Source organism: Gorilla gorilla, chromosome 4 (assembly GCF_029281585.2).
Source record: "Gorilla gorilla gorilla isolate KB3781 chromosome 4, NHGRI_mGorGor1-v2.1_pri, whole genome shotgun sequence".
Taxonomy (NCBI): domain Eukaryota; kingdom Metazoa; phylum Chordata; class Mammalia; order Primates; family Hominidae; genus Gorilla; species Gorilla gorilla.
The window spans coordinates 91,421,544-91,442,418 of NC_073228.2; the positions used below are offsets into that span (position 1 = coordinate 91,421,544).

Consider the following 20,875-nt stretch of genomic DNA (forward strand, 5'->3'; position numbering starts at 1 on the left):
TAAGGACAATAGCCTACAAAACCAAATATAATGAATTTAACATTAATATATTATTCATATATCGTCAGTTATTCCTATAGTGTCGTTTATATTTGTCTGTTTTAATGAACTGCATTTAATTGTTATGTCTTTTTTGTCTCATTTAATCTAGAACAGTCCTTTTTGCTTTTTATTTTTTTTGTAACATTAACATTTTTGAAGAGTTTAGGATAGTTCTGCAGAATGTGTCTCAATTTGTATTTGATTGTTTTCTCATAGTTAGACTTAGATTAACCATTACTGGCAGAGATATGCCATAGGTCATGAGTTCTCAGTACATAAGGGCACATGACGTCAATTATCCTATTGATGATGTACCTAAGTTTGGACTTGGTTAAGGTGGGTTCCACCAGATTTTGCTATTATGAAAAATACCTTTCCCTTCATAATTAATAAATAATAAGTACCCATTGGTTTTAATAGCCGTTGATTATTTTTACCTGAATCATTTATTTTCTTGTAATGATACTGTAAAATGGTGGTTTTTCCCTCTATTTGTAATTTCGTTGAAATTTATTAGTTGGCAATCTTCATTAGGGAATCTTAGGATTACAGTTTGGCTTCCCACTTAGTAGGCTTGTAGGGGAGATTAGGCTGGGCAGAGATACATGCAGGCATGCATGTATTTTATTTTATTATTATTATTTTTTGAGACAAGGTCTTGCTTTGTTTCTCAGGTTGGAGTGCAGTGGTGTAATCACTGTTCACTGCAGCCTCAACCTCAAGCGGTCTTCCCACCTCAGCCTTCCTATTAACTAAGACTACAGATGCATGCCACCATGCCCAGCTAATGCTTTATTTTTTGTATAGACAGGTTCTCACCAATTTCCCAGGCTCGTCTTGAACTCTTGGACTTGAGTGATCCTCCCTCCTTGGCCTCCCAAAGTGCTGGGATCACAGGCATGAGCCACCGTGCCTGGCTTAATTTTGTTGTTGTTGTTAATAGATAAATTGTCCTTGTGGTTTCTATATTAGTCACTTTCGAGCTTTGTTAGAATGGATCAACAACCTTATATCCCATCAGCTCTTAATAGTTGACTCACTTGAGTTTAAGTTGTATATCCTGGAGCAGTCATCTTGACTTTTGCTATTTAATGATGTTTCTTGACAGTTAGCAAGTTATATAGCTTGTTCTGGGTGAAACCCTTCTGCCTTGCATTTTTACCCATTTGTATTCCATTTTTACAGTGATTTATTTCAAGGCAGTGAGGACAAGGAGGATGCAAAATCAAAAAAGGCATTGGATTTAATGGTTAAAGGTGGTGTATAAGGGACAGGAATGCAGTTTGAGTAAAATGGTGAATACTTCTAGATAGGCACAAAAATTTTATTTCCCCTAGTTCACTTTTTAAAAATTAATAAACTTTTTTAGAGCAGTTTTAGCTTTATGGCAAAATTGAGGGGAAAGTAGAGTTCCCATATTCCACCCCTTCTTTTTCCCACTGTTGACATCCAGCACACTGGCACATTTGTTTCCAGTGATGAACTTACATTAGCATATTATTGTCACCCAGTGTTCATAGTTTACATTAGGGTTTATTCTTGGCATTGTACATTCTATAGGTTTTCACAAATGTTTAATGACATGTATCCCACATTGTGGTGTCATACAAAATAGTTTCATTGCCTAAAAATCCTGTTTATTTTGTCTGTTCATTCTTCCTTCCCCCTTAGCCCCTGTCAGTCACTAATCTTTTTACTGTCTCCATAGTTTTACCTTCTCCAGGATGTTGTATAGATGGGATTGTACAGTATGTAGCCTTTTCGCATTGGCTTCTTTCACTAAATAACATGCATTTAGGATTCATTCTTTCTTTCCATGGTTCGATAGCTAATTTCTTTTTTTGTCTGAATGCACCATAATTTATCCAGTCAGCTAGTGGTTGTTTGTGGATTTTGGCAATTATGAATAAAGGTGCTTGTAAACATTTGTATGCAGGTTTTTTTGTGGCCAGAAGTTTTCAGTTTATTGGGATAAATAACAAGAAGCCTGATTGCTGGATAGTATAGTAAAAGTATGTTTTGGAAGAAACTGCCAAACTGTCTTCCATAGTGGCTGCACCATTTTGCATTCCCACCTGTAGTGAGTGAGAGTTCCTGTTGCTCTACATTCTTGTCAGCATTTGATATTGCCAGATTTTTGGATTTTGGCCATTGTAAAAGGTGTATAGTGATATCTTGTTTCAATATGCTGTTTTCTAATCACATATGATGATATATAATGGTTTGGCTATGTGACTCCTCTAGATCTGTAGTTATGGCCAGGGTGGTAACTCATACCTATAATCCCAGCACTTTGGGAGGCTGAGGTGGGAGGATTGCATGAGGCCAGGAGTTTGAGACCAGCTTGGCCAACATGAGACTGCGACTCTGTCTCTACAAAAAGAAAAAATTAGCCAGGTGGTGGTCAGCACACCTGTGGTTCCAGCTACTCAGGAGACCGAGTGGGGAGGATCACTTAAGCCTGAGAGGTCAAGGCTGCAGTGAGCTATGATTGTGCCACGGCACTCCAACCTGGGCAACAGGGTGAGACACTGTCTCCTAAATAAATAAATAAATAAATCTCATGTTGAGATGTAATTCCTAATGTTGGAGGTGGGACCTGGTGAGAGGGGTTTGGGTCATGGGGGAGGATCCCTCATGGCTTGCTGCCATCTTCCTGATATTGAGTTTGTTTTCACGAGGTCTGGTTGTTGTAAAGCGTGGCACCTTGCCCGCTACTCACTCTTGCTCTGCTTTCACCAAACATCATGTGATATGTTTGTTCCCGCTTTGCCTTCCACCATGAGTAAAAGCTCCCTGAGCCTACCCAGAAGCTGAGCAGATGCTGACACCGTGCTTCCTACACAGCCTGCAGAACCATGAGCCAGTTAAACCACTTATAAATTACCCAGGCTCAGGTATTTCTTTATAGCCATGCAAGAATGGTCTAATGCATATGATATTGAACATCTTTTCATGTGTTTATTTGCCATCTTTATATTTTCTTTGGTGAGATGTCTGTTCAGGTCTTTTGCCCATTTTAAAATCAGGTTTGTTTTCTTATTGTTGTGAAGAGTTCTTTGTATATTTTTGGATAACAGTCCTTTACCAGATGTGTCTTTTGAAAATATTTTTCTCCCAGTCTGTGGTTTGTCTTTTCATTTTCTTGACAGTTGCTTTTTGCAGAGCAGAAGTTTTTAATTTTAATGAAATCCAGCTTATTCGTTTTTTCTTTCATGGATTGTGACTTTTGTGTCTGAGAAGACATCACCATAGCCAAGGTCATTAGATTTTCTTTTTTGTTATTGTCTAGGAGTTTTATAGTTTTGCATTTTAATTTTGGTCTGTGATCCATTTTGAGTTAAATTTTGTGAAGGCTGTAAGGTGAGTGTTTACATTCTTTTTTTTTTTTTTTGTCATGTGGATGTCCAGTTGTGCCAGCACTGTTTGTTAAAAAGTCTGTCTTTGATCCATTATCTTACCTTTGCTCTTTTTTCAAAGATCAATTGATTATATTTATTTGGGTCTGTTTCTGGGTTTCCTGTTCTGTTCCATTGATTTATTTGTCCTTTTCCGAAATACCACGCTATCTTGGTTACTATAGCATTATAATAAGTCTAGTAGTGTCAATCCCTCCGACTTTTTCTTTCAATGTTATGTTGGCTATTCTAGGTCTTTTACCTCTCCATAAAAACTTTAGAATCCGTTTGTTGATATCCACAAAATAATTGCTGGGATATTGATTGGAATTGTGCCAAATCTGTACATCAAGTTGGGAAGAACAGACATGTTGATATTGAGTCTTATTCATGAACTTGGAGTATCTCTGCATTTATTTAATTCTTTGTTATCTTCCATCATAGTTTTGTAGTTTTTCTTTTATAGATCCTGTACATATTTTATTAGAATTAGGTTACCTAAGTATTTCATTTTTTGGTTGCTAATGTAAATGGTAATGTGTTGTAAATGTCTTTTGTACAAACAGGAAAGCCAGTGGCTTTCCTTGTATTCTGCAACCTTGCTTGTTAGTTCCATGAGGTTTTTTGTCAGTTCTTTAGAATTTTCTACCTAGACAATCCTGTCATCTGAGAACAAAGACAGTATTATTTCTTCTTTTCCAATCAGTATACCTTTTTCCTTTTTCTGTTTTACTGCATTAGCTAGGACTTTGAGTATGATTTTGAAAAACAGTGGTAAGAGGAGGCATCCTTGCATTTTTCCCCATCTTGGTGGGAAAGCTTTGACATTCTCACCATTAAATATGGTGTTAGCTGTAGATTTTTTGGTAGTTTTTTTTTTTTTTTATCAAGTTGAGGAAGTTCCCTTCTATTCCTAATTTGCTCAGCGTTTTAGTCATGATTGGGTATTGGATACCGTCAAATGGATTTTCTGCATCTATTAATATGATCATGTGATTTTTCTTCACCCTGATGTGATTGATTACATTGATTTTTAAAAATGTTGAGCCAGTCTTGGTAAATACTGCTTGATCATGGTATGTAAGTACATTGTTGGATTTAATTTGCTAATATTTTGTTGAGGATGTTCGCATCTATGTTCATAAGAGATCGGTCTGTAGTTTTCTTTTCTTGTAATGTCTTTGTCTGGTTTTGGTATTAGGTTAGTATTGTCCTCACAGAATGACTTTAGGAAGTAACTGCTATGTCTCTGAAAGAGACTGTAGAGAGTTGGTATTCTTTTCTTTATATGTTTATTGGAATTCACCAGTGAACCCATCTGGATTTGGTTCCCTCTGTTTCTGAAAGTTAGTTATTGATTCAATTTGTTTAATAGATGTAGGTCTATTCAAGATTTTTTTTTTCTACGTCTGTGAGTTTTGGCAGATTATGTTTTTTAAGTAGTTGCTCCATTTCATTTAGCTTTGCAAATTTGTGGGCATAGATTTATTTACAATATTAGTTTATTATCTTTTTAATGACTTTGGGGTCAGTAGCGATTAGTAAAGATCTTCTCTTTCAGTTCTGATATTAGTAATTTGTCTTCTGCCTTTTTTTGTAAGTCTGGCTAGAGGCTTATCAGTTTTATTGATCTTTTCAGAAAAGTTACTTTTGGGTTTGTTAATTTACTCTATTGATTTCCTGTTATCAATTTCATTGATTTTTGCTGTAATTTCTATATTTCTCTTTATCTGCTTACTTTGGAGTTAATTTGCTTTTCTTTCTTGCTTTCTATGATGAAGTTTAGATTATTATTATTATATAAAAATTTTATTTAAGAGACAGGGTCTCGCTATGTGGCTCAAGCTGGAGTGCAGTGGCTGTTCCCAGGTGCAATCCCACTACTGATCTGTGTTTTGACCTGCTCTGTTTCCAATCTGGGTGGTTCACCCCTCCTTAGGCAACCTGGTGGTGTCCTGTTCCCAGGGGTGTTGATACCAAACTAATCGTGGAGGTTTACTGGGCATAATGTACTACAGTCCAGAACTTCTGGATTCTACCCATTTTTCTGCCTTCACCTCCCAGGTAACTGGGACTACAAGTGTGTGCCAGTGCTCCTAGCTGAAGCTCTGATTACTGATTTTTTATCTTTCTTACATGTGCATTCAAACTATAAGTTTTCCTCCAAGCACTGCTTTTGCTGCATTCCAGAAGTGTTAAATTGTATTTTCATTTTAATTTAAAGTATTTTAAAATTGCTCTTCACATTTCTCTTTGATTAATGTGTTTATTTAGAAGTACTTTGGAATTTTCCTATGTTTTGTTATTTATTTCTAGTTTAATTCTGTGGTCTGATAGTAGACATTATATGATTTCTATACTTATAAATTTGTTAAGGTGTGTTATTACCCAGAATGTGGTCTATGTTGGTAAATATTTCATTTGAGCTTGGAGAGAATGTGCAGTCTGCTGTTGTTGGATGAAGTAGTCTATAGATGTCAGTTATATCCAGTTGATTGAAAGTGCTGCTGAGTTAAACTGTATCTTTACTGATTTATTGCTGGCTGGATCTGCCCATTCCTGATAGAGCCATGTTGAAATCTCAACTCTAATAGTGCATTTATGTATTTCCTCTTGAAGTTCTGGGTTTTTTAAATTTTTACTGTTCATTGTTAGGCGTATATATATTAAGGATCATTGGGTCTTCTTGAGGTATTGATCCCTTTATCATTACTTAATGCCTCTCTTTATCCCTGGTAACTTTCCATGCTCTGAAGTTGGCTCCGTCTGAAATTAATATAGCTGCTCCCACTTTCTTCTGATTAGCGTTAGCATGGTGTATCTTTCTCCATCCCTTTGCTTTTAATCTGTATGTGTTTTTATATTTAAAATGAGTTTCTTGTTCATATAGTAGGATCTTGTTTTTTGGTCTACTTTGACAGTGTCTTTTAACTGGTATATTAGACTTGATGTTTAAAGTGGTTATTGATATAGTTAAATTAATATTCACCATATTTCTTATGATTTTCTATTTGTTGCCCTGTTTCTTTGTAACTTTTTGTTATGCACTTTTTCTGTCTTTTGTGATTTAATTATTTTATATGATTTCATTTTTCTCTCATTTTTGAGCACATCAGTTATATATATATATTTATTTTATTTTATTTATTTATTTATTTTTTTGAGACACTGTATCACCCAGGCTGGAGTACAGTGGCGTGATGTTGTCTCACTGCTCCATCTCCCTGGCTCAAGTGATCCTCCCACCTCAGCCTCTTAAGTAGCTGGGACGATAGATGCACACCACCATGCCTGGCTAGTTACTGTTTGTGCTTTTTTTTGTAGAGATAGGGTTTTGCCATGTTGCCCAGGCCGGTCTCAAATTCCTGGGCTAAAGCAATCCACTCACCTTGGCCTCCCGAAGTGCTGGGATTATAGGCATGAGCCACCACGCCTGTCCTCTAGTTTTTTTGTTTGTTTGTTTGTTTGTTTGTTTTTTTCTTTGAGATGGAGTCTTGCTCTGTCATCCAGGCTGGGATGCAGTGTCACCATCTCGGCTCACAGCAACCTCTACCTTCCATATTCAAGCAGTTCTCCTGCCTCAGCCTCCCGGGTAGCTGGGATTACAGGCGTGCGCCACCACGCCCAGCTAATTTTTGTGTTTTTAGTAGAGATGGGGTTTTGCCATGTTGGCCAGGCTGGTCTTGAATTCCTGACCTCAAGTGATCTGCCTGCCTTGGCCTCCCAAAGTGTTGGGATTACAGGTGTGAGCCACTACACCCAGCCTTTTTTTTTTTTCTTTTTTTTCCTAACTTAAGTGTTTGCCCTGGAGCTTGCAATACACATTTACAGTTTTCCAAGCACATTGTCAAATAATACTGTATTGCTTCATGGGTTGTGTAAGTACTTTATAATAACAAAATATTCCTGTTTCCTTGCTTCTGTCCTTTTCTATCTTGTCATTCATTTCACTTATACATAGGCATATGCAAGCAGATACATCATTGCTGTTATTTTGAACTGTTACCTTTTAGCGGAATTAAAAATAAGAAAAATAAAAGTTTTTATTTTACCTTCACTTGTTCTCTCATGTTCTTCCTGACTTTCTGACCTATATCATTATCCTTCTCTTTCATGAAATTATTTTAATGTGTCTTGCAAGGCAGGTCTACTGGCAACACAACTCTTCAATTTTTGTTTGTCTGAGAATGTCTTTATGTTTCTTTCACTCTAGAAGGATAGTTTCACATGGTATAAATTTTTAGGTTCATGTCTTTTTTCTCTCAACACTTTAGTATTTCATTCTACTCTCCTGTTTGCATGGTTTCTAAGGAGAAGCTGGTCTTCTGTAGGCAAGGTGTTTTTTGCCTCTGGTTTCTTTCAAGATTTTTTTCTTTGCTTTTGATTTTCTGAAGCTTGAATATGATATGCTTAGATTTTTAAAAATTATTTTTAGGTTTTTAGGGGCCTCAGTCTTTATGTTATCTGAGTTTTATGGATCTGTGGTTTGGTGTCTGATATGAACTTGGAAATTCTTAGTCATTATTGTTTCCTTGTGTTACCAGTGTATTTAAGTTACACCTTTTTTAGTTTCCTACAGTTCTTGAATGTTCTACTCTTTCTTTTTCCTCTCTTTTTTTTCTTTGCTTTTCAGTTTTGGAAGTAGTTTCTGTTGTTAGACCCTTAAGCTCAGAGATGCTTTCCTTAGCTATGTTCAGTCTACTAATGAAGTCATTAAAGACATTCTTCATTTCTGTTAGTTGCTTTTGATTTCTAACATTTCTTTTTATCCTTTCTTAGAATTTCCATTTCTCTGCTTACATTGTCTATGTATTTGCATATTGTCTACCTTTTTCATAAAGCACCTAGCATATTAATCATAGTTTTAAAAAATTCCCAGTCTGGTAACTCCAGAATTCCTGACATGTCTGTTTTTGATGCTTGCTCTGTCTCTTCAAGCTGTTTTTTGCCTTTTATTATGTCTTGTAATTTTTTATTGAAAGGTATACATGATGTACTAGGTAAAAGGAACTGCTGCAAATAGGCCTTTAGTGATGTAGTTATAAGGGAGGCATTGTGTAGTCCTAGTATTAGGTCCCAGTTTTTTGGTGAACCTGTGCTCCTGGACTGTGAACGTAACCATTGTTTCTCAGTCCCCCACCCTTATCCCTGTCACCTTTAGGTGGGACAGAGTGGTTAGAAAGGGCTGGAATTTGGTATTTCCCTTCTCTCTTGTGAAAGGCTGAAGTGAACTGGAGTTGTTCACAGTACTTCTTTACCCACAGGTAGGTTAGGCTCTGGTAAATTAGTTTCTGTTCAAGGCAGGCCTTGTTAAGAACTGATTGCTCTGGCATATTTCAAAATTGTTCTTTTTTCCTTCCCCCTACCAGAAGCACAAAGGGATTTTTCTCTGATATTTACTGTAAGGGCATAGTAGAGCTCCTGGAGGTAAAATTCACAAGAGTGTCAGGGCCTCACATGACTGGATCCTCCTGGAGTTTTTAATTGTCATTTGTTGGCACTGAGTCTCCAGCAATTTGTCATTATAGTTGAAGCTTTCTTACCCTGGCACTGGTTCCCAAGGAAGTTTCTGCTTGTGGGTTTCTGCTCTGATGACTTGAGATTTTTCTCTATCTGCCTACCTGTCTCTCAATTTTGGGGAACAGTGGTTTGCCCTGTGACCTCACTTCTCTGAAGGATCTAACTACAGCTATTGGTTTTTCAGTTTGCTTAGCTTTTTACTTGTTAGGATGGAGTGGTGACTTTTAATCTTCTTACATGTAAAGAAGGAACAGGAGGCTGGGCGCGGTGGCTCACACCTGTAATCCCAGCACTTTGGGAGGCCGAGGCGGGTGGATCACGAGGTCAGGAGATCGAGACCATCCTGGCTAACATGGTGAAACCCTGTCTCTACTAAAAATACAAAAAATTAGCCGGGCATGGTGGCGGGTGCCTGTAGTCCCAGCTACTCGGGAGGCTGAGGCAGGAGAATGGTGTGAGCCAGGGAGGCGGAGCTTGCAGTGAGGCTAGATCATACATGCCACTGCACTCCAGCCTGGACGACAGAGCGAGACTCCATCTCAAAAAAAAAAAAAAAAAAAAAAAAAAAAAAAAGAAGAAACAGGAAGGAACAGGAAACTGACAGACAGCGGCTTAAAGCCTGTTTAAAGGTTACAAGTTTTAAAGGGGTTAAAAAGAGATTGGTTTGTGTGAATTTGGAGGCTACATCCTTTCAGAGAATGAGTAGTTAGAGGGGATAGCAAATTAAAGGGAGTAGTTTTTTCAGAATAGCAAAAGATAATAGTTGATAATGTTTTTTATTCTTAATAGTAAATATTTAGCTATTTTATAAATCAGTCATTGAGGTTGGATTTTTTGTTTTTACCCTAGTGTATTTGAAAGTAAATGATGCTTTATTTTCAATATTTGCTGATGTATTAAACAAAACCTAGAGAATTGAGATAGACATTGTATCAGAAGAAAGCAGTTTTGAACAAAGCGAATTACTAGCCAGTTAACAAGTGTCAGCTGTTTTATAAGCATGACATAACACTTCCTAAATTGTGCACTGCATTGTTCAGTTAAAGGAATTGGCGTTCTGTGACTTTTTGACAGTTAAATAATTTGAGAACTTCTGCATTTTGGGCCTGTGCTCTTGGAAATCCAGAATGTACATTAACTTATTTATGCCTAGTGTTCCATTAATGGAACGCTAAGCATCTGGGAGTTCTTTATATCCTACTGCTCAAGGTCATCGCCAAGGTCTGATTTTTCACCCTCAAAAAATTGCAACCTTAGACATAAATACAGGAGTCCTATGAGTCATTAATATACTAAACAAACTTTCTTGTTTAACTCTGCTTTTTCTAAACTTACATGCTTAGTGATCATTCTTTGCAGGGCGTGTTTTGAGAAACATAGTAATAGCAAGTAGTTAAGTTTCTATCTACCTGGTGCTCACAGTGGGAGTAGTATAGAGGAAGAACCCAAGTTTAGCCTTTGGAAAACCTGAGTTTGTGGTTTTTAATGCTTTTAGTGAATCACTATATTGGAAAAGTTAATTTAAGTTCCTCATGATTGTTTCCTTTTGTAAAATATAGTAACATTTCTCCATTTCTAATTCACAGTGATGCAGATGTTTTATAGTTATCAAAAAGGCTATAATAAAGTACTTACGTGTAAGGTTTGTATATGGTTCTTTTTTCTTTTTTATTGTCTATATGTAAGGTACACAACATAATGTTTTGATATGCATATATGTAGTGAAGTAATTACTACAGTCAAGTAAATTAACATATCCCGCATCTCCCATAGTTAACCGTTTGTGTGTGTGTGTGTGTGTGTGTGGTAAGAGTGCCTAAAAAATATGGAATGCTTCACAAATTTGCATGTCATCCTTGAGCAGGGGTCATGTTGATCTTTTCTCTATTGTCATCCCAATTTTTAGTATATGTGCTGCAGAAGTGAGTACTGTATATGGTTCTTACAAAGAAGGGGAACGTTTGACACCTGCTTTCTGGTGGTAGGTGTGATGTTGATGTGAATTGTTCCAGGAGTCAGAAACCTATATAGATGTTGAAAGAATAAATCAGTATGCAAGGGAATGGTGTGTTAACATTATGTAGAGGCAACAGTGCTAAGGAGTTATACTATTTTCTTATAATTTTTTTCCTTTGGACACTATAATATGTGGTGAAGAGATGACCAATAAAACAAGAATAATAGATATGTAGTGTTGCTTATTAAGAGTTAAGCGGAGGGCTGGGTGCAGTTGGCTCATGCCTGTAATCCCAGCACTTTGAGGGGCCAAAGGAGAGAGAGGATTGCATGAGCCCGGGAGTTAGAGACCAGACCGAGCAACATAGGGAGACCCTGTCTCTACAAAAAATAAAAATAAAAAGTTTAGCAGGGCATGGTGGTGGCACACTTGTGGTCCCAGCTACTTGGGAGGCCGGGGTAGGAAGTTCACGTGAGCCCAAGTGGTTGAGCTTGCAGTGAGTTCTGATCTTGCCACTGCACTCTCACCTGGATGACCAAGCGAGATATGTCTCATAAGCTGGGCAGGGTGGCCTCTGCGTGTAATCCCAGCTACTTGGGAGGCTGAGGTGGGAGAACTGCTTGAGGCCAGGAGTTTGAGACCACCCTTAACAACCTAACAAGACCCTGTCTCAAAAAAATATTAAAATAAAAAGAGTTAGATTACAAGAAAGCTTCCCTAGCTGGTAAGTTTATCCTGCTTACTAATGACAGAAATATAGTTGAAACATGATAGAATAAAGTTTTGGATGAAATCTTATGCAATTATTTATAAGGTAATATCTACAATTTAATTATTGTAAGGATGTTAAAATGAGTTTTAGAATAATGCATACAATAGTTGGGGATAGAAGAGCTTTTTATATGAAAAGAAAATATTCAGATTTTTTGTTATTGAAAAAGTTTAAAAGATGATTATATGATTAAAATTTACATAGTTAACGAACAGAGAAAATGAAAAATGGTGACAAAATCCTGAGAGGTATAAAACTACATATGCCAAAGAGGCAGATGCATGAATTTCTGTCCTGTCTCTGACCTTAGTGGGCATGAGGCATTAGTCACGGAAAGGCAGAAAAGATGAGGCAGGGCTAGGTCCTGGCTGTGAGTCACCCATTGACTCAGCTGTTAGTACCAACCACTTAGTCTTAGGCTGCTGAACGGGACATAAGTGAATTTTCAAGTTACCACTGTTGTGGCCTCTACAAACATTTGGCAGTATTGGGGGGTTAAGGGAGGTTAAGTCCAAGATAATATAACAGATGAGGGAGAGGGTAACAGCTGGACAACACATTGTTATAAAGTGTTTAGTGTAGATATAATTTTGACTGTCTAATGTTTTATTTATGTATATGTATAATTACATATAATATATATGCACATACTAATTTTAAAGCATGCTCCCTTTAGTGTTGAAATGAAAGTTTTAGTATAGAGTTTTTCTGTATTTAGAATTACTTTTTTTCCCTTGGGTATACTTTTTCTTGAAGTATAACACATATAAAGCATAGTATCTTCAGTGTTCAGCACAATGAATTTTAACAAGTGGATGTACCTGTGTAATCCATACTTAAAGAACCCCAGAATATTATCAGCATCTTAGATGTCTTTTTGTGCCTACTTTCTGCCTAATACACACACCACCTCTTCCTGAAAAACAAAATTCTAACTTCTTGTATCCTAGATTATTTCTGACTTTTTGAGTTTTATATTATAAAATTGAATCATATACAGGTTGAGTTTCCCTTAATGCTTAGGACCGGAAGTGTTTCAGATTTCGTATTTTTGGGGGGCTTTATTTGCATTATACCAGTTGAGCATCCTTAATCTGAAATCCAAATATTCCAATGAGCATTTCCTTTGTGTGTCATGGTGGTCCTCAAAGTTTCAGATTTTGGAGCATTTTGGATTTCAATTTTCAGATTAGGGATACTCAACCTTTAATATCTGTTCTTTTGTGTGTTACTTTGTTATGTTTATGAGATTTATTCATGTTGTTGCATGTGACACTATTTCACTCATCTCCATTGCTTGTGTTACATTGTGACTATACCAACAGTATATTATCCTTTTCTACTAGTGATGGACATGACATTTAGGGTGTGTCTAGTTTGACTATTACAGATAGCATTGCTATGAATTTTCTGATAATGACTTTTGATGAACATGTATAGACATTTATGTTATACACCTAGGATTAGAATTGCTGGGTCATAGGATGTTCATATAATAAGCTTGGTAGGTATTGCTGAATAGTTTTGCAAAGTGTTTGTACCCATTTAAATTCTGAGTAGCAACATGTGAGAATTTCAGTTGCTCTACATTCCTGTGAACATTTAGTATTGTTTACTCTTTTCATTGTAGTGATGTAGGTGGGTTGGTGGTGTAATAGCTCTTGTGGTTTTAATTTTTATTTTCTTGATGTGATGACTAATGGAAGTGTGTATCTTTTCATATGTTTATTGGTCATTTCTATAACCTCTTCCATGAAGAGGTTATAGTTCAAGTCTTCAAGTCTTCTGTCCAGTTTTCTATTGGTTTTTCTTTTTTTGTATTTATTTCTGGTTATTCTCTGTCTTGGCTATGAGTCTTTTGGTGAGTATATATCTTATAGAAATCTTCAATTTCGCACCGTTTTTTTTTAACAGAAGTTAATTTTATCAGTTTTTTTCTCTTTGTGGTCGAAGTGTAACACACATAAAGCATAGTAGTCTATACTATAGTACACTATACTGTATAGTATATTTAGTATACTATACTAAAGCATAGTATTCTAAGTGTTCAGCGCAATGAGTTTTAACAAGTGGATGTACCTATGTAATCCATACTTAAAGAACCCCAGAATATTATCAGCATCCTAGATATCTTTTTGGGCCTGCTTTCTGCCTAATACGCACACCACCTCTTCCCGAATAAACAGAATTCTAACTTCTCACATCCCAGATTATTTCTGACTTTTTCAGCTTTATATAATAACATTGAATCATAAACAGGTTGAGGTTTTTTGAGTCATGTTTAAGAAATCTTTGCATGCTCCAAGGAGATGAACATATTTGCCTGTGTTTTTTTCTAGATGCTTTATTATCTTTTTCTTTTAGACGTACATATGGAATTGATTTTTGTGAATGGAGCAAGGAAGAGGTCAAGATTCATTTAAAAACAATGTCCATATCTAGTTGACCCATTTCCATCAAGTAAAGAGTTCATATTTTTCATACATGTGTGAGTTCGTTACATCTCACTTCTGTCCCGTTAGTCTACTTGTCTATCTTTACATTAATTCTCAATGTATAATAGCACGACTAATTGTTCTTCAGTAGGACCTGTCTCTTTTTCACTAGTGAAATTGATACTTTGTGACCTTTTTCATTTGTTCAGTCTTCCTCCAGTCTACCAATTTTGTTAATCTTTCCAAGAACTAATTTTTCATTTTTTTTCCTGAAGTCTTATGTTGTACCTTTGCTTTTGATTTCATTAATTGTGTCCTATTTTTTTTTTCTGTCTTTCCAGGTTTAACTTTTTGTCTTTTCTAATTTCTTGAGGTAGATACTTAAATAATTCTTCTCAGTCTTCTTTTTTAATATAAGCATTTAAGGTTACAGATTTCCCTCCAAGCATAACTTCAGCTACGTGTCACAAATTGTTATATGACCTGTCTGCATTTGATTTCTTCACTAGCATATTGTGAAGACATATTTCCAAATAAATGTCAACTTTTACAGTTTTTCTAGGGGTTAGTAATTTTTTGATTTAGTTCCCTTGAGAGAACATACTCTGAATGAATTCAGTTATTTGAAATGAGGCTTGCTTTTTGATTCAGCATATGGTTTCAGATTAATGTTCTATGTTCACTTGAAAGGTATATATATATATATATAAAATTCATATATATAATTCATAATTCTAGATATGCATACACCAATTTCTAATGAATTGATTACTGTATTATTACGAAATGTCTGTTATCTTTGATACTTCTTGTCTTTTTTTTTTTTTTTTTTTTTTTTTTTTGAGGCAGAGTTTTGCTCTTGTCGCCCAAGCTGGAGGCGTGATCTCGGCTCACTGCAAACTGCACCTCCTGGGCTCAAGTGATTCTCCTGCCTCAGCCTCCCAAGTAGCTGGGACCACAGGCACCCACCACCACACCTGGCTAATTTTGGTATTTTCAGTAGAGACAGAGTTTCACCATGTTGACCATAGCTGGTGTCAAACTCCTGACCTCTGGTGATCCTCCTGCCTCAGCCTCCCAAAGTTTTGGGATTACAGGCGTGAGCCACTGCGCCCAGCTGATACTTCTTGTCTTAAAATCTAGTTTGTCTGACATCAGTTTTCTTTTGATTAGTGCTAGTGCGGTAAAGCATTTTGTATTCTTCTACTTTCAACATTTCTGTATTCTTGTATTTAAGATACATCTTTTATAAGTGGGTTTTATTGTTTCATATAGCCTGACATCTTAGTCTTTTAGTGATTGTCCTAAAGATTACAACATGTATCATTGACTTATTACAGTCTACTGAAAATATTTACTTTTACTATTTCCCTAACAATGCTAGGAACTTAGAACATCTGAACTTCACTTATCCTTCTGCTTTTTGCATTATTGCTCTGCATGTTTATTATACACTTTTTTTTTTTTTTTTTGACATGGAGTCTCACTCTGTTGCCTAGGCTGGAGTACAGTGCCACAATCTCGGCTCACTGCAACCTCCGACTCCTGGGTTCATGTAGTTCTCCTGCCTCAGCCTCCCAAGTGGCTGGGATTACAGGAGTGTGCCCCCATACCCAGCTAATTTTTGTGTTTTTAGTAGAGATGAGGTTTCACCATGTTGGGGAGGCTGGTCTTGAACTCCTGACCTCAAGTGATCCACCCGCATCTGCCTCCCAAAGTGCTGGGATTGTAGGCATTAGCCATCGTGCCAGCCTATTGTACACATTTTAATATTCATTAGATATTACTGCTTTGTACAGTCAGTGTTTATTTACACATGTATTTACTCTTTATGATGCTCTTCACTTTATGCTGCATTTCCATTCTTTCTTGTAGGTTAGGAACTTTTTAACTTTTTTTTTGGCCTATGGAACTTCTTTTAGTCCATTTTTTTTTTTTTTTTTTTTTTGGTAAACGTCAGTTGTCAAATATACTTTGTATTTATCTGAAAATGTACTTGTTTTTGTTTTTGAAGGATATTGTTTCTGTGCATTAGATTCTAGATTCACAGTTACTTTCTTTCAGAAATTTGAAGATATTCCATTCTCTCTGCTTTCCAGTATTTTTGTTGCAAAGTTAGCAAAAATTTTTTATCTGTTTCTTTGAATATAATGTCTTTCTGTTTTGACTACTTTTAAGATTTAGTCTTGCCAAAGAACGAAACTGGAGGCATCATGCTACCCAACTTCAAGCTATACCACAGAGCTCCTGTAACCAAAATAACATGGTACTGGTACAAGAACAGAGACATACACCAATGGAACAGAATAGAGAACCTAGAAATAAGACCTCACACCTACAACTATCTGATTTTTGACAAACTTGACAAAAACAAGCAATGGGGAAAGGACCATTCAATAAATGGTGCTGGGATAACTGGCTAGCCATATGCAGGTCGATTGAAACTAGACCCTTTCCTTACACCATATGCAAAAATTAAGATGAAATAAAACTAAAATATAACACCCCATACTATAAAAACCCTGGAAGACAACATAGGCAGTACCATTCAGGACATAGGCCTGGGCAAAGTTTCATGAGGAAGATGGCAAAAGCAATTGCAACAAAAGCAAAAATTGGCAAATGGGATCCAGTTAAATGAAAGAGCTTCTGCACAGCAAAAGTAACTATCAACAGAGTAAACAGACAACCCACAGAATGGGAGAAAATTTTTGCAAACTACGTATCTGACAGAGGTCTAATATCCAGCATCTAGAAGAACTTAAACACATTTACGAGGAAAAGAATCCATTAAAATGTGGGCAAAGGACATGAAGAGACATGTTTCAAAAGAAGACGTACTTGCGGGCAAGAATCAGATGAAATAAAGCTCAACATCACTGATCATTAGAGAGATGTAAATCAAAGCCACAATGACACCAGTCAGCATGCGTGTTATTAAGAAGTCAGAAAATCACAGATGCTGGCGAGGTTGTGGAGAAAAAGGAATGCTTATACGCGGTTGGTGGGAGTGTAAATTAGTTCAACTGTTGTGGAAGACTGTGTGGAAATTCCTCAAAGACCTAAAGATAGAAATACCATTCAACCCATAAATCTCATTAGTGGGTATATAACCAAAGGAATATAAATCACTCTATTATAAAGACACATGCACATGTATGTTCATTGCAGCATTCTTCATGGTAGCAGAGACATGGAATCAGCCTAAATGCCTGTCAGTAATAGACTGGATAAAGAAAATGTGGTACATATATACCATGGAATACTATGCAGCCATTAAAAAGAACAAGATTATGTCCTTTGCAGGGACATGGATGAAGGTGGAAGCCATTATCCTCAGCAAACTAGTGCAGGAAGAGAAAAGTCAAATACTGCATGCTCTCACTTATAAGTGGGAGCTGAATGATATGAACACATAGAAGGGAACAATACACACTGTGGGGCCTAATTGAGGGTGGAGGGTGGGAGGAGGGAGAGGATCAGGAAAAATGACTAATAGGTACCAGGCTTAATACCTGGGTGATGAAATGATCTGTACAACAGACTCCGATGACACACATTTACTTATGTAACAATCCTGCACATGTACCCCTGAACTTAAAAGTTGAAAAAAAAAAATTCAGTCTTGCCTTTGGTTTTTAGCATTTTTACTATGATATGCCTAGATGTGGCCTTTTTTTTTAAGAAAAAAAGAAAAATCTTGCTGGGGTATATAGAATGCTTGAATCTTTGCCTTAACATTTTTCATTGAGTTTGGAAGATTCTTGACCATTTTTTCTTCATACTTTGCTTTTGTTCTATTCTCTATTGCCTCCTTTCTGGTACTGTACATGTATGTCTATGTACCCCCCACCACCTCCCCTTTTTTTGAGACAGGGTCTCACTCTGTCACCCAGACTGGAGTGCAATGGTACGATCATAGCTTACTGCATACTTGAACTCCTGGGCTCAAGCAGTCCTCTTGCCTCAGCCTCCTGAGTAGCTGGGGACTATAGGTGTGCGCCACTGTGTGCAGCGTATTTGTTTTAGAAAACCTTTTTTGTAGAGTTGGGGGTCTTGCTTTGTTGTCCAGGCTGGTATTGAACTCCTGGCTTCAAGGATCCTCCCTCGTCAGCCTCCTGAAGTGTTGGGATAACAGGTGTGAGCCACTTTGCCCAGCCCGTTAGTCATTTTTTAAAAAATGATGTCCCATTCATCTTTTGTATTCTTTTCTGTATTTTCTTTTTTTCTGCATTACGGTTTGACAGGTATAACTTTTCTGTATTTTCTGTCCTTGTTTTCTTTTTATGCTTTAGTAAGTGTATTTTCTATGAAACTTTTCAAATTATTAGCTTCTTAAAAATATGCCTAATCTGAGGCAGGAGAAAGGCGTGAACCTGGGAGGCGGAGCTTGCAGTGAGCCGAGATCGTGCCACTGCACTCCAGCCTGGGCAACAGAGCGAAACTCTGTCTCAAAACAACAACAACAACAACAAAAAACTGCGTAATCTGCTGTTAATATTGTATTTAGCTCTTAATTTTACAAATTTGATTACTTTTTAAATATTCAAATTTTATCATTAAATTCCATCTTTATTTTGTATTTTCCTGTATTTTCTTGAATAACTGTTACAGCCTTCTGTCTGTAATTTGAAAATTTATTCCCCTTTGGGTCTGAAATTGATAATTTGTGACTTTTTCTTCTTTGATCAGTCTTAACAAAATGTTGACTTTAATAGTCTCTCCAAGAACCAACTTTTGTTTTTTTCCTGAAGTTTTATATCTTTGTTTCATTTATTTACTTGTTTGTCTTCTTGTATACTCTCTCGGCGTGCATTACATTTTAATTAAATGCCAGACATTGTGTTTGACAGTTTTATAGGTTATCTGAATGATCATTTGCTGTAGAGGATGGATGGCTTAGCCACTCCTGTGTTAGGCAGATAGAATGCAGTTAGATCACCTTAATCACAAAACTTCTGAATACTGCAGTTTGCTATGCAGTCTTTACTTAGCTTCTTATCTGTGTAGCTTCACAATTCAGTAGATATTGCTGGAGGGAAATAGTTAAGCCTGTGGTTCAGTTCTCTGTTTCTTTTTTATGACCAGAATCCTGGCCCTTCAAGTCTCTTAATATTTGTCTCACCAGCTTTGTGAGACTGTTGAAAGTTCTGCTGGATTGTTTTCCTCCTGAGAATTCATGCAAAAGACCCAGACAGAAGACCTGGGTCTTTTGCATGAATTCTCAGCCTCTTGCTTTGTGACCACAATATGCAAATAAATAGTTTGAGAGAAAAAGTGGCAGAGTGGCTGCTGAATGGCACCTTCTTTAGGATTCTACTTTTTTTGAGATGTTGGTTCCTTAAGTTCTGATTGCCTCCATATTGAGCTTTTGGATGATTTAAACAGACTGATCTTTTTATTTTTTGTTTTTTGTGTTTTATTTGTCTTTTCTAGCAGTTCTTGATTGGAGATTATTCTGCTGCAAGTAATGTGACAAGTATTATAACTATCATTAAAAAACAAAATAATGAACAATATAGGAAAAAGTCTTTACTCCCTCATACCTCCCTAATCTCACTGTTCTTGGTAGTAACCATTGCTGTTGTGTGTATATATGTATAATGTACATGCATTTGTATAACACATAAGTATACGTTTACCTATGTGTAACATACAGTAATGTTAGCATAATGACATTTTGGTCAGTCCTATAGGATTATAATGCCATATTTTTATTGTGTCTTTTCTGTATTTAGATATGTTTAGATACACAAATTCCACTGTGTGAAAATTGCCTATAGTGTTCAGTATAGCAATATGCTGTACAGGTTGGTAGCCTAGAAACAATATGCTATACCATGTGTAGTAGGCCATGGCAGTTAGATTTGTGTATGTATACTTTATGATGTCTGCACAATGATGAAATTGCCTGAAGATAAATTTCTTAGAATGTATCCCTGTCGTTAAGCGATGCATAAGATTAAGTTTTCTAATAGGCAATGTATATTTTCACAGAGGGGAAAAAATACAACATATTAAAAAAGGTACTCTTTAATTAAAAAGATCCCTTTCTGCCACTGGCTCTCAGTTTCCCAGTTAGACTTTCTAGGGTCAATACCAATTCTGTGTATATTGGTTTATTTAAGGGATGACATTTTTAGAACCTGTCTTATCCCAGGCACTATTTTAGGTGGTTAGGATACATGAATAAACAGATTAAGATGACTGTTGCTCTGTAGGTTATATTTTGCAGAGAGGAGACATACAATAAATATGATACGTACATAAATAGTATAGAATTCTAGAAGGTAGTAAGTGCTATGACAAAAAGAAAAAAGCAATCAGACAGGATAGTAGGGCACTGGAGAGGAGAAGTTGCCATTTTAAATAGGGTAGTCAGTATAGGACTCATTGAGTGACATTTTTGTGCAAAGACTTGAAGATAAGTATATGGTAATACACACAGTGTGTTTGTGTACTTCTGAATGTTTAAACTGCCTTGCTCTTTTAAGTAACCACATAGGTTTCTATTGGATGTACATAATTTATTTACTCTTTAGTGATTAAGTTTTATCTAGTCTTATGATACTGTAAACAGCCACAGTGATGATCCTTTCTTGTGTTATGTGAGCACATGCACATCTTGTATTTTGCCTGCTTTCATACATTTTGTACTGTCAAATCTCAGTCTTTGTGTATTTCTTTGATTTTTGGTTTTTGTTTTGGCTTTTAAGCAAAGATTATCATATATCAGTATTTTATATATAAA

At 36.3% G+C, this 20,875-nt stretch overlaps 1 protein-coding gene and 1 non-coding gene across 4 annotated transcripts in view; one reads left to right on the plus strand and one right to left on the minus strand.

The window, feature by feature from the left end:
- The window catches only part of RASA1 (RAS p21 protein activator 1), a 124,381-nt gene that overhangs the window by 21,271 nt on the left and 82,235 nt on the right, over positions 1 to 20,875 (plus strand). The gene's annotated exons all lie outside the window — the stretch shown is intronic.
- LOC115934764 (U6 spliceosomal RNA) lies at positions 10,780 to 10,890 on the minus strand. Its single transcript, XR_004070520.1, has one exon. It is a non-coding gene; the product is annotated as a U6 spliceosomal RNA (small nuclear RNA).